The 13,389-nt window shown below is 44.0% G+C and overlaps 1 protein-coding gene across 5 annotated transcripts in view; it reads right to left on the bottom strand.

Annotated features, from left to right (window-relative positions):
- The window catches only part of LOC113451216 (uncharacterized), an 89,456-nt gene extending 83,236 nt beyond the window's left edge, over window positions 1–6,220 (bottom strand). For 4 of the 5 annotated variants that reach the window (XM_087916404.1, XM_087916405.1, XM_087916406.1 and 1 more), the window contains exon 1: window positions 6,084–6,217. The gene's annotated coding sequence lies outside the window, so the exon portion shown is untranslated. Of the gene's footprint in view, window positions 1–6,083 lie in introns of all 5 variants that reach the window. The other variant, XM_087916408.1, reaches the window with a different exon arrangement.
- Between the last annotated feature and the right edge of the window lie 7,169 nt (window positions 6,221–13,389).

The raw sequence follows: 13,389 nt of genomic DNA, 5'->3' as shown, positions 1-13,389 counted from the left end.
CTATATATATGTATGGTATTTAGGTTTCTTCGGGTGTTTTCGCACGTCTTAATATTTGTGCTTTTATTATAGCGATGTTTCGGCAGAATCTCATCTGCCATCCTCAGGGTGGTGTATTGGGTTCTTTTAAGCCTGAGGATGGCAGATAAGATTTTGCCAAAACGTCGCTATAATAAAAGCACAAATATTAAGATGTGGGAAATACCTGAAAAAATCTAAATGCCATACATATAAATACCTGCGAAAACGTAAGAAAATAAATATATATATATATTCAGAAGCCATTCTTACGCGATTAGCCAGTTTCTCTGCCCAGTATAAATGGCAAGCCAACTTTAAACCAACATTCCTTGTTTACGTAAATCTGGTTAGCACGCCAAAGTGATTACTGAAGTAAAAGAATGTATTATGGATTGGGAATCTTGGGAAACTTTTTAAGACTTCTGGACTTCAACTCCCAGAGTTACTCTGCCAGCCACAGCTAGCTGGGGAATTCTGGGAGTTGAAGTCTGCAAATCTTAAAAGTTCCCATGGATGGCAGGGGAATTCTGGGAGTCGAAGTCCACAAATCTTAAAAGTTCCCATGGATGGCAGGGGAATTCTGGGAGTCGAAGTCCACAAATCTTAAAAGTTCCCATGGATGGCAGGGGAATTCTGGGAGTCGAAGTCCACAAATCTTAAAAGTTCCCATGGATGGCAGGGGAATTCTGGGAGTCGAAGTCCGCAAATCTTAAAAGTTCCCATGGATGGCTGGGGAATTCTGGGAGTTGAAGTCCATAGATCTTAAATGTTCCCATGGATTCCTGGGGAATTCTGGGAGTCGAAGTCCACAAATCTTAAAAGTTGCCAACAGGGAGGGGGACTTAACTCAATACAGAAAGAATGTGAAGTACCAAACCGAACAAAATCCCACAATCCAAGGAATCCTTGATTTGTTTAGTGACCATTTCACTTAGCGACCATTCCACGTTATGACAGCATGGGGGAAAATGATGGTTTTGCACACTTACCCCCTTTGTAGCATCCCGGTGGTCAGTGATCCAAATTCTGACGCTTGGCGATTGCTTCACAGTACGACGGTCGTATGGCCCTGAGATTACAGGGTCCCCTTTGGTGACCTCCAGACACAAGCAGGAAGCTAGATTCGTTTCATGACCGTGGGACAACCCTTAGCAACCGCAGGGGATTCACTGAACGATGGCCGCCAGAAAGGTGGCCAAATGGGGCAAAATTCAATGAATCAATGTCTCACCTGATGACGTAAAGTTGTGGTGGGCCTCCCCTGCCATCATTAAGTCAAAGAATACCTGCATTCGCATGGCAACCAGGTTACTAACTTCGTAACGGCCAGGATTCACTTAACAATGATGGCTGGAAAGACTGTCCAATGAGTCCAAGCTCACTGAAGCAATGTCTCACTTAATGATGAAAAATTTGGGCCTCGCCTGGTGTCGTACATTGAGGCACACCCGCATTCCCTTCGCAGCCGGGTGACCAGCTTAATCGTGGCTGGGATTCACTTAACAACGGCGATCTGAACGATCGTCACACGGGGCCAATGCTCTCACTGAATGACACCAAATTTGGGCCTCCACTTGCTGTCGTAAAGTTGAGGCACGTCCACCTTCACTTCACACCTGGGTTACTCATTGAAGAATGGCTGGGATTCAACCTTACAATGGCGACCAATGGGGGCACAGAAGCAATGCCTCATTTAACGACAGGTCTCCAGCGTGGTTGTGAAGCCAAGAACCGGCAGCTGTTCTCGCCAATTGTGGGCGAAAATCTTCCAGTCTTTTGCAAACTTTTCAAGAAAACTGGACGGCTTTTTTTTATTCCAGGGGAAGTCAAAATGAAGAGGATTTTTTTTAAAAAAATATCCCAGTGGGAGGGTAAGAAGCCCCCTTCCTCGGCGCTGGGGTTCAAATCTACCCCCAGGAACTTTCAGGCATGCACACGCGCGCGTGCACGCACGCACACACACACACACACACACACTCCCCGTTTTAATACTTCGGCTGGGACAACTGGTGTTGCTAAATCCGGCTCTGTCCCGCCCGGTATAAATAGCCGGTGATTTAAATTCACGTCACGGCAGGAAAGAAGGAAGGAAGGAAGGAAGGAAGGAAGGAAGGAAGGAAGGAAGGAAGGAAGGAAGGAAGGAAGGAAGGAAGGAGGAATTCCCACTCAACCCCCACTCCAAATTGAAGTCCAATAGCCTCTCGTGGGAGCATTACTTTGGAAGGGGAAAGGAAGTCTGTTTGGAGGGTGGGGGTAAGTTAGGATTGGGATTCTGGTCGAGCGACCGGGGAGCGGGGGGGGAATTGTCCACAGCTGCGCCGGACAGATGTTTGCATTCTTTGATTTTTTTAAAAAAATATTGAGTTGTTAAATTTCCCGGAGGTCCATCTGGCCGTGGATGAGACTGTTAAAATGAAACCCTGAATACGTAAAGTAATATCTATATCTATCATCTATCCATCTCTCTCTCTCTCTCTCTTTATTCCTATTATCGCTCTTTACCCCTGTCCATCTATCTGTATCTCTATCCAACCATCCCTATATCTCTATCTATCCCTCCCTTCCTATTTCTCCATTCATCTCTATCTATCCCTCCCTTCCTATTTCTCCATCCCTCCCTATTATCATCTCTATCATCTCGCTGTCATCTCTCTCTCTCTCTCATTTATACACACATACACACACACACACACAATCTATATTTCTATCTATCTATCCCTCCCTATTTCTCCATCCATCTCCACCCCTCTCTCCCTCGGTTTCTCCATCCCTCCCTTCCTCCCTCCCTATCCATCCATTATCATCTCTCTCAACCTATCATCTATATCAATTTCTATCTATCTCTATATCTATCTATCCATATCTAGATCTAATATCTACCTACCTACCTATTTATCCATCCATCTATCCATCTATACACACAAACATATATTCCATTGATTGATTGATTAAACATCTGTACCAGTTATCAACCATACTCCATTGAAGGAGTGTGTGTTTGTGTGTATATATGTGTGTGTGTGTGTATATGTATATGTGTGTATATATATGTGTGTATATATATATGTATATATGTTTTCTCAAGTTTTCGCGGGTACTTACATGTACGGCATTCAGCTTTGTTCAGGTATTTTCCCACGTCATTGTAGTTGTGCTTTTAAAGTTGTAGCAATGTTTCGGCAGAATCTGCCACAGAAGCCTGATGATGGCAGATGAGATTCTGCCGAAACGTTGCTACAACTTTAAAAGCACAACTACAATGACGTGGGAAAATACCCGAACAAAGCTGAATGCCATATATGTATATATGTATATATACACACACATACACCTATACATACATACATACATACATACATATGTCTATCTATGTGTGTGAGTATATATATTTAAATAGAGATATATTTATTCAATGTATTCATTTATTAAATGTCTATCCTGCCCATTTCCCTCACGAGATGACACTCAACAGCTTCCACAATTAAAATGAAACCGTAAATTCAGTATGGACATTTTTCAAATATATGGACAGAAATACAGTAATGTATTTATTCAAATTCTTCATCTCTACTGCCTGTCTCCCTTCCCAGATGAATGAGGGGAAGTTTCCATGATTAAAACAAAACCCTGAGCGTCGGTATTTTTAAATATATAGTAGCTAACAATACTATATTTATTCAATTTATTCATTTGCTAAATATCCCTCACACCCATCTGCCTTCCCAGATGACTTGGGGCAGCTATATATATATAAATATGTAGCTAGAAATAATCTATTTATTCAAATTATTCATTTGTTCAACATCTTTACCGCCCATCTCAATGACTCGGGGCTGGCTTCCGCCCTTAAAACCAAATCCTAAATATATACATTTTTCAATATACATATACTTATACATGCATACATTACAAACTATTCTAAAAGTACAACTTCCAGGTAAAACTGTGAAAAAAAGAGACAGACATCCCGCTCTTCGGAACAGAAACATTTATACTGTTCACTTCACTTTCATTAGCCTCTGCTAACATCGTCGGAGTGTAAAACTACCGTTAAGGAGATATGTGCCTTTATACAGCACTGGCACGATACCCGTGCTGCACAATGAAACTATGTGGTCGGGCTTAGTTTTTGGAGAGGAATATGGGGGGGAGGGGAAATTCTGCCTCTGCCTACCAGCATCCATCAGTATTCCTCTGGCTAGCATCCTGTCAGTGTGTGAGAGAGTGGAGGGCTGTTTGGAAACTGAAAGAGTATTTGCTGTGTGAGCAAGCAGACAGCAAGGAGCCTGGGCGTGGCTTAGCTCAACTGTTCTGTACTAAAGCGGCTTGCTGCTGTGAAACAAACTGAAACTCCTCTCCTGCTTGTGTTTTGCATTTGGAAGATATTTTTCAGGTGGGGAGGAGGAGTCTAACTCCTTAGCATCAGAGCGTGTTAATAATAATATAGGAAATACTAATGCTCCGGTAGTCATTTTGAAAAATGCTTTCTTAGTGAGCCCCTAGAAGCCAAGAAGAACATACGGGCCAAATTTCAAGTTTGTAAGCTTTACAGTTCTGGAGATTTTGTGATGATGCGTGACTTTTATATATATAGATGTAGCTAGAAATAATATATTTATTCAACTTATACTCTTCCATTTTTTTGCTTCACATAGGAGGAGGAAGCAGAAGGAGTTAAGCCTCCTTCGATTAACATATCTGAAAAGTTAATTACATGTGGCAGGGGAAGCAAAAATTTAATTACAGGTGGGAGGCGGTTGGAAGGGCCTATCAATGGACGCAGTGGCCACATTGATTAATGCTGTATCAAGGCACATATCTCCTAAAAGGTAGTTTTACACTCTGACGATGTTAGCAAAGGCTAACGAAAGCTAAGGGAACAAATAAATGCTTTAGTTCCAGAGATGGGGATGTCTGTCTCTTTTCACATACATACCAACATGCATACATAGATACACACACACACACACACTCCAGAACACACATATGCAGGAGACACTTTGAGAGTTGTATGCGGTGTAAATTTCATTTTAATGTATGCCTATTAGTGTATATTCAAAGTGGCAATAAAGTATTCTAATCTATTCTATCCTATATCTACATGCATACATGCATACATATCTATACATCTCTACCCCTCTTTCTGTCCATCTGTGTGTGTGTGTGTGCGTGTGTGTGTGTGTGTCTCTCTCTCTCTCTCTCATCTAGCTATCCATCTATCGTTAATCTGTCTCGCTCTCTATTTTCTATCCCTTCCTCTGTCTCTGTCTCTCTCCCTCTCTATCTATTCAGTGTATTATATTTCTCTGCTGCCAGCCAACCCTGCTCCCTCCTCCTCCTCCTCATGTCAAGGCCCATCAAAGCCTGAGGATCAGGATGATGGGTGTTCCTCTCCCCTCCCCCCATGATGTTGCAACTTTCCTACTCCTCCAATACTCTCCCCTCCCCTCCCTCCCTCCCTCTCCCTCCCCCCTTTTTGCTTGCTTGCTCTTCCAAGCATTCAGGACAAACCTCCACCCCACCCCCTTCCCGACCCCACCCACCCCACATTTTCTGGCTACAAAGCCCCTCTCCATTTATTATTATTTTTTTATTTTTGCAACAAAAAAGATCCCCAAACTCCCCCCACCCCCACCCCGACGCTCAGGCTGGAAAAAAAAAGTTTATATCTCTATATAAATATTTTTTTCCAACGAGTTTAAACTTTTTCTTTTTTTTTTTACAAATTGCAAAGAGGCAGAGGGGGGGCAAAGAGGGGGGGCTCCCCAAATGGGAGGGGGAGGAGGAAACCCCTACTCCACGATGAGGACCCCACCCCACCCCAATTGCATTGCATTGCAAAGAGACTTTTGGAAAAATCCCCCTTCCGTTTGGGAAAAGTTTCCTCACCGCCCGCGGGACAACGCCCAATCCCGCCCCCCCCCAAAATCCCGCAGCAGTCATGCAGGGGCGCCTCCAGAGCGTCAAGGGGGCGCCCCTGGGCGCCAGCGGGGGGGAGAGAGGAGGGCGCCGCTCCAAAGGGTTTTTCGCGGCCCTTCGGGAACCAGGGAGCCCCGGCTTACCGAAGCTGGCAAGGAGGAGGAGGAGGTGACGGTCTGGAGCAAGCGGGCGGGCGGGCGGGCGAGGCAAGCCGCCGGCGGCGAGCATCCAGCCGCAGCCTCGCCTGTCACTCTTCAAGGCCGGAGGCGCGCCCAGCTCAGCCTCTGAGGCGCAGCCTCACTGGTTAGCCTCCCGCGCTGGCCAATGGAGAGCGAGGGCGAGCCTGGGGAGGTCCAATGGTGGCGCGAGGGGGCGGGATAAAGGCCCGCGCGGCGCCAAAATGGGGGAGCCAGCGGGATCCGGAGACGCGCGCGCGCGAGGGCGCGCGTGAGGGGCGGGGCTCAAGGCAACGAGATGGACTGGGGAAAAGGGGGCGGGGCCCAGGATTGGACGAGACACGCCTCTTCTCTATATGTCTCTCTCTCTCTCTTCCTTTTTCTTTCTTTCTCTCTTTCGTTTTCTTTTTCTTTCTTTTCCCCTGTTTCTTCTTCTTCTCTTTTCTCTCTAAATTTCTTTCTCTTTTTCTTTCTGTTTCTTTTTTCTTTCTCTCTTCTTTTCTTTTTGTCTTTCTTACTGTTTCTCTCTCTTTTGCTTTCTAGTTTTACCTCTCTCCTGCTTTCTCTGTTTCTTTTTCCTTCTTTTTCCCTTTCCATCCTTTTCCCTTTCTTTCCCTTGCTTTCTGCCTCTCTTATTTCTTTGTTTTTTTTCCTTTCTGTCTCTTTTTCTTTCTTTTTCCTTTCCTTCTTTTCTTTTTTTCTTTTCTTTATTTCTCTTTTATTTTCTTTTTCTTTCTTTCTTTATATATCTTTTTCTTTCTGTATTTATTTTTCTTTTGTCTCTTTCTTTCTCTTTTTCTTTCTATCTCCTTGCTATTTGTTTCTTTTGCTTTCTCATTCTTTCTTTTTCTTTCTCTTGCTTTCTGCCTTTCTTACTTTCTCTTTGCTTTCTAATTCATTCTCTCTCTATTTCGTCTTTGTTTGATTTTCTTTATTTCCTTTCTTTTTTCCTCCTTTCTTTTATTTTCTTTCTCTTTTCTTTGTCTCTCTTTCTGTCTGTCTGTTTCCCGGTCTCTTTTTTCTTGCTCTTTTCTTTAATTTTTCTTTCTCTTTTTTCATTTGTATTTTTTTTCAGCCTTTCTTTCTGTTCTCTTTTCTTTTCTCTTATTTAACCACTCTCTCGCTTAGTAGTAACATGAATGTTGGGCTCAATTCTGGTGGTTAAGTTGAGCATCAAGACAACAGGGACAGCCAGCCCCTCAAGTAGAAGGTGGATTTGCTGGAGAGCATGGGGCATTGAGCAAGGGGTTGGACCGGAGGACCTCCAAGTTCCCTTCCAACTCTATTCTGTAAGGGGTCTCCTGCTTGAGCAGTGGGGTTGGACTAGATGACCTCCAAAGCACCTTCCAATTCTCCTTCTGTAATGGTCTCCTCAACCAGTGGGTTGGACTACTAGATGACCTCCAAGGTCCTTTCCAACTCTCTCATGCCATGATTCTCAAAGGGTCTCCTGCTTGAGGAGGGGGTTGGTCTAGATGCCTCTGAGGTCTCTTCCAACTCTGTTGTTCCATGATTGTTGTCTATTGTTGTGTTTCATGTCGCAGGGTGTGTTTTCTGTCATGCCATTTCTTGTTTGTTTTTCATGCTCTGTGCCAACCAGAGTCACCCAGCTGGAGTGTGTCGGCCTGGTGTCTTTTGTTAATAAATAAAAGAAAAAACAAATCAGACGCGCGCGAGACGAACTGGGTGGGTCCTTGGCTGGCTTCTGGCTGGGGATTATAGGGATTTGTTCCTCCTTTCATGCTGTTCCTTCCTACACCCAGTAAAAGTAGCAGAAATGTGTCAAAATTACTGCATTGCATCCAAAACCATAAGGGTTTTTTGGGATGTTGTATAACAACCTCAGGAACTTGAAGACAAGTGGACTCCAACTCCCACAATCCCTCAGCTGGCATGATTTAAGAGGAGACTTTACGGAGTTACAGAATGAGAGAGTTGGAAGGGACCTTAGAGGTCATCTATTCTAGTCCAAGCCGCTGCTCAAGCAGGATAAATTTACCAAGAAGAACAGTTGGAAGGATCCTTAGAAGTCATCTAGTCCAACCCGCTGATCGAAGCAGAAAACCCTCACGGAATCATAGAATACCAGGCTTGGAAGGGACCTTGGAGGTCATCTAGTCCAGCCCTGGCTCAGGCAGGAAACCTTCTACCTTCTGGCTGGGCAGTCTCTTCCTGGGGAACACCCCCCCCCCCAGTGATGAAGCACCCACAACTGCTGAAAACAACAACCTTCCACTGGGGAATTGATCTGCAATTACAACATGACCAAGAGTTGGAGGGGAGGACTTCCTGCCGGCTGCGGGATTCTGGGAGTTGAAGTCTTCCCCTCTTAAAGCATGGCTGGCTTGGGGATTCTGGGAGTTGAAGTGCACCTGCCTTAAAGTATCCCAACACTCTTTCCTTCCCAACCTGTTTGTCTATGAACTTTCGGCTGCATAGGAGGGAGGGAGGGCTATAACCTGTTTTTCTCGCCCTTTTATTTCTCCTTTCCCCCAGCTTCATTCAAACTGAAACCTGGGTTCAAAAACAGAACAAAACCCTCTCAATTCCTCTTCCCACTTTACCCCAAATTTTCCTCCCACTCCAGATTTACTCCTCCTTGCAAAACCACAAGGGGTTTTTTTTTCTCCTCTTTAGCGGGGAGAGGGAGAAATTTGGCTTTCTCCAGATTTTCCACCCTGCATTGGAGCAGTTTCCCGAACGGGACAGGAGGGAGGTCGGCTTAGGTCTGCCACAGGATGCTGGCCCGGCCTTTGCCCGCCTGCCTGGCAAAGGAAGACATGAAGAGCTGAGTCACGGTATCAAGTTTGAGAAGCAACAGCTGCTAAAGTGAGATGGATTCTGGCAGCAGAGAGGAAGTTGCAGGACTTCAGAGATCAAAAGCCTCTTGCCAACCATCTACCCACCCCTCTTAAAGCATCCTAGCTAGGGGATTCTGGGAGTTGGAGCCCACCCCTCTTAAAGCATGCCAGCTGGGGGATTCTGGGAGTCGAAGTCTACCCCTTTTTAAAGGCAGCTGGTCTAGAAAGTTTCCATCCCCTGAAGAATTGGGAAATGCGCAGGATCAATTTAGCTTCCTCACAATTGAAAGTTCCAATTGAAAGTTCTACAAAGCCCTTTGCTATTTTTGCTACTATAATCTATGTGACCTGGTTGTAAAAGGCTAAGAAGGGCTTAAAAGGTCTCAGGATTTAGAATGAAACCATCTTAGGTAGTTAATTGTGAAGCGGAGATTAAATTGTGGAAACGTGGTTTGTTAACTCTTCTGTGATTCCTTGGAGAGAAATCCTGGCAACTTTACTAAGGATATCGGCTAGGAATTTTATCCTATGTTAGGAGGATCCTAGCATCTTCTTAGGATGCTCCTAAATCCAGCCGATTAAAAAGATTATGGTTGGTAATATGAGCAAGTGGTTGGACTGGATGACTTCAGAGGTCCCTTCCAGCTCTATGCTTCTATTGTATTCTGTTTTGTCCTTTTTTATTCTGTTCCCTTTTATGTCCTCTTCTATTTCATCTTCTATTTTATGCAGTTCTGTTTTCTATTCTGTTCTACTTTCTATTCTATTGTAACTTGTTTTCTATTCTTTTTCTTTTCTATCTATATTCTATCCTACATTATTCAATTCTATATTATTCTGTTTTATTTTCTATTCTATTCTCTCTTTTCTATTTTGTTCTGTTCTTTTCTATTTTCTTTTCTACTTTCTGTGCTATTCTATTCTCTATTCTATTCTCAGTTCTGTTCTACTGTTTTATTCTATTTACTTTTCTGTTGTTATATATTCTATTTTTCTTTATTTTCTATTCTGTTGTTCTGAATTCTATTCTCAATTCTTTTCTATTCTATTATTCTACTCTTTTCTGTTGTTCTATATTTTATTGTTTATTCTCTAGTCTATTCCGTGCTTTTCTCCCATTCTATTCCATTCTATTGTTTTATTCTCTATTCACTTTTCTGTTCTATTCCATATTCTATATTTTATTCTCTAGTCTATTCTGTTCTTCTATTCCATTCTGTTTTATTCTACTCACTTTTCTCTGCAGTTGTATATTCTATTCTATTTTATTTTCTATTCTCTCCTTTATTCTGTTCCCTATTCTATTCCCTATTCTATTATCTATTCAATTCTATCCTTTTTTCTATTCTCTGTTCTATTCTATTCCGTTTGGTTCTATTTTCTCTTCTCTTTTTTATTCTTTTCTCTTGTTTTGGATCTCTTTGTACAAAACAGTGTCTAGGCACTTCAAAAAGGGACATCGAAATTCACCCAACACAGCATTCCCGCCCCTCAAGGAATAATGTTGAAAATGAGAGATTATCGTTTTTTTAGATTTGCTCAATGCTGTTCCAAGGCCTAGCTAAACCTACGTGAAAATGCAGAGTACACAGAGAGAATGTATGTGGGTTTTTTTGGCACACCAGAAGTTGCTTCCTTTGATTTCCCTCCACCCATCCAAATTCTTAAGTTACAGTTCTGGATCACCTGGTGGTCTCTCATCCATTCATGAATTTCATTCAATCCTGTGTGGGTTATTTTTTGAGACGACGAGGCGGGGTAGGTGCTGTCCACTGATGAGCATCACAGGAATTGAAGAAGAGATTGGACAGCCATTGGTCCAAAATGGTATAAGGCAGGAGTGTCAAACTCATGGCCCACGGGCTGGATTTGGCCCACAGGATGCCAAAATCTTGCAGGGCCGGCCTGGAAATACCTAAGGACCAGCCCCGCGGTGCCTTGAGCTGCTAAAACGGGTTGCATGCGTGAGCACCCATGCCACGATTTCATCCTCCATGGTCTCCTGCAGCACTCTGCCTGCTGAAACCGGACCAAAAAATTAGGTGGGTCTTCAGCAGGTTCTGGCCAGTTCTGGAGAACCGGTAGCGGACATTGTGAGTAGTTTGGAGAAACGGCAAAGACCACCTCTGACTGGAGATTTTATAGTATCCTTCCCCTGCACACCCACCAAGCCATGCCCACAGAACCGGTAGAAAATTTTTTTGAATCCCACCACTGTTGCAAAGCAGTCCAAAAATAGGCTTAAAAATGGGCCAAAACCAGGCCTAAAACGGGACAAAAAGGGCCCAAAAGGGCCCCAAACAAACTGAAAAACGAGCTAAAAATGGGCCCACGACGGGCCTAAATAACAGGCCGAATATGGCTTTAAAAGGGCTGGAAAATGGGTCCAAAATGGGATGAAAAACAGATCCAAAACATGTTGGATAATGGGCTGGAAATGACTGGAAAACATGCCGAAAATCGGTGAAAGCAGGCTGAAAAATCAGCTGAACATGGCCAAAAAACGAGCCCAAAACAGATTAAAAAATGGGCTCAAAACAGGCCGAAAAAGGCTGAAATAAGAGCCCAAAACAGGCTTTAAACAGGCTGAAAAATGGGCTCCAAACAGGCCCCAAAACAAGCTGAAAATAGGCTAAAACAAGCCCAAATCAGGCCAAAAATTGTCCAAAAAGGGCCAAAAAGGGTTCAAAACAGGCTGAAAAACGAGCTCAAAATGGGTCCATAACAGGCCAAAAATAACAGGCCGAATATGGCTTTAAAAGGGCTGGAAAATAGGTCCAGAAGGCTGGAAAACAAGCCCAAAACAGCTTGAAAAATGGGTCAAATATAGCTAGAAAACATGCCCCCCACAACCCCAAAACAGGCTGAAAAATGGATGCAAAACAAGCCCAAAACAACTTAAAAATGGCCCCAAAACAGGCCAAAAAACAGGGCTGAAATGGCCAAAAAGGGGCCAAAAATGGCTGAAAAATGCTAAACAGGCCCAAAACAGGCCAAAATGGTTGAAATAGGAGCCCAAATCAGGCTGAAAACAGGCTCCAAATGGGCCCATTTTGGGCCGTCCCAGAGAACTACAAAACCAAACTGGCCCTCAAAGAAATCCAGTTTGACACCGTTCCATTCAATGACTTGTCCCAGTTTACGACCTTCCTTGTTGCAGTCGTTAAGTGATTTTCTGTACATGTTACATCAGCTGGTCAAATTGTTGTTAAGTAAATCAGGCTTCCCCCTGGACTTGGCTTGTGGGAAGGTTGCCAAAGGGGGACTGTGTGACTCTCTGGTGATGCTGCCACCGTCATAATTATGAGTCGGTTGCCGAGTATCTAAATTTTAATTGCGTGACCAGAGAAATGCTGCAGTGGTCATAAGTGTGAAAAATGGTCATAAGTCTTTAAGAAACGACAGGACACAAGAGGGGATCTTATCACCCTGGTATATGGCGACCGTCGTAAAGATGAAATGATGGCCAAGTGTTTTATTTTTGATCATGTTGTCACAGAAAGGCTTCAGCGGTCGCAAGTGTGAAAAATGGTCACAAGTCTCTTTTTTTCAGTACCATCAGGTCGCAAAAGGGACCAAATGTGACCCCAGGATACTGTGACGGTCATAAATATGAATCAATGGCCAAGTACCTGAATTTTGATCCTGTGACGTGGGGGGATGCTCACAGCAGTCGTCTGGAAAACGCTTGTTTCAGTGCCATAACTTCGGTCACAAAACAAACTGTTGTAAATTGAGGACTCTCCAGGTTTATTTTTGAAAAATAGTAATTTTTAAGGCTTTTTCTTCCAACGATTGGTAGGATCATTTTTCCAGAGAGAAAAATATTACCCAATAATTTATTTTATATTTTTTAAAGAGTTCCAGCTTTAATATTTGCAGGAGAAAAAGCTTAAGAGATGGAAAAAGCCAAGTTTTTGCCCCGTCAGAAATCCATTTCCCAAAGGTTATTAATGAATAAGTGAGCCTGCTTAATGTTTTTATATATAGCTTTGTGATCACACACACCCCCTGCGCCCCCGGCCCTTTTCCCGGCCCTTCTGGAACGGCCACCCGCACCCACCCACCCACCCATCCCGTGCCAAGAAGAGAAAGCGAAAGAGGAACGATTCAGGGCCGAAAAATTCCAAATATGCCTATCGAAACGAGGAGCGAAACGTACGAAGGCGACAGCAGCCTTGACGCGGCATGTGAATCCATCAGTCCGAATAGAGGTGGGAGGGGGCCTTGGAGGTCATCTAGTCCAACCCCCTGCTTGAACAGGAGTCCTTTACGGAATGACAGTCGGGGGTCTCAGAGGCCACCTAGTCCGACCTCCCTCCCCACATACACAGAATAAAATCACCGTAAGGGCGGGGGCGGGGGGGGAAGAGGTTTGTCTAGGGGGTGATCCGAGAGAAGGGCGGCATGGGAGAGGCGCGTGGGCGGCGTGCCAGCGGTCGCTTGGGCAAGGCCCCGGCCGTAATTCTTGC

Source organism: Pseudonaja textilis, chromosome Z (genome assembly GCF_049901715.1).
Source record: "Pseudonaja textilis isolate UNSWEBS1 chromosome Z, rPseTex1.2, whole genome shotgun sequence".
In the NCBI taxonomy this organism is placed as follows: domain Eukaryota; kingdom Metazoa; phylum Chordata; class Lepidosauria; order Squamata; family Elapidae; genus Pseudonaja; species Pseudonaja textilis.
The sequence above is the reverse complement of the archived record's forward strand: the minus strand, read 5'-3'. Positions and strand labels throughout refer to the sequence as shown.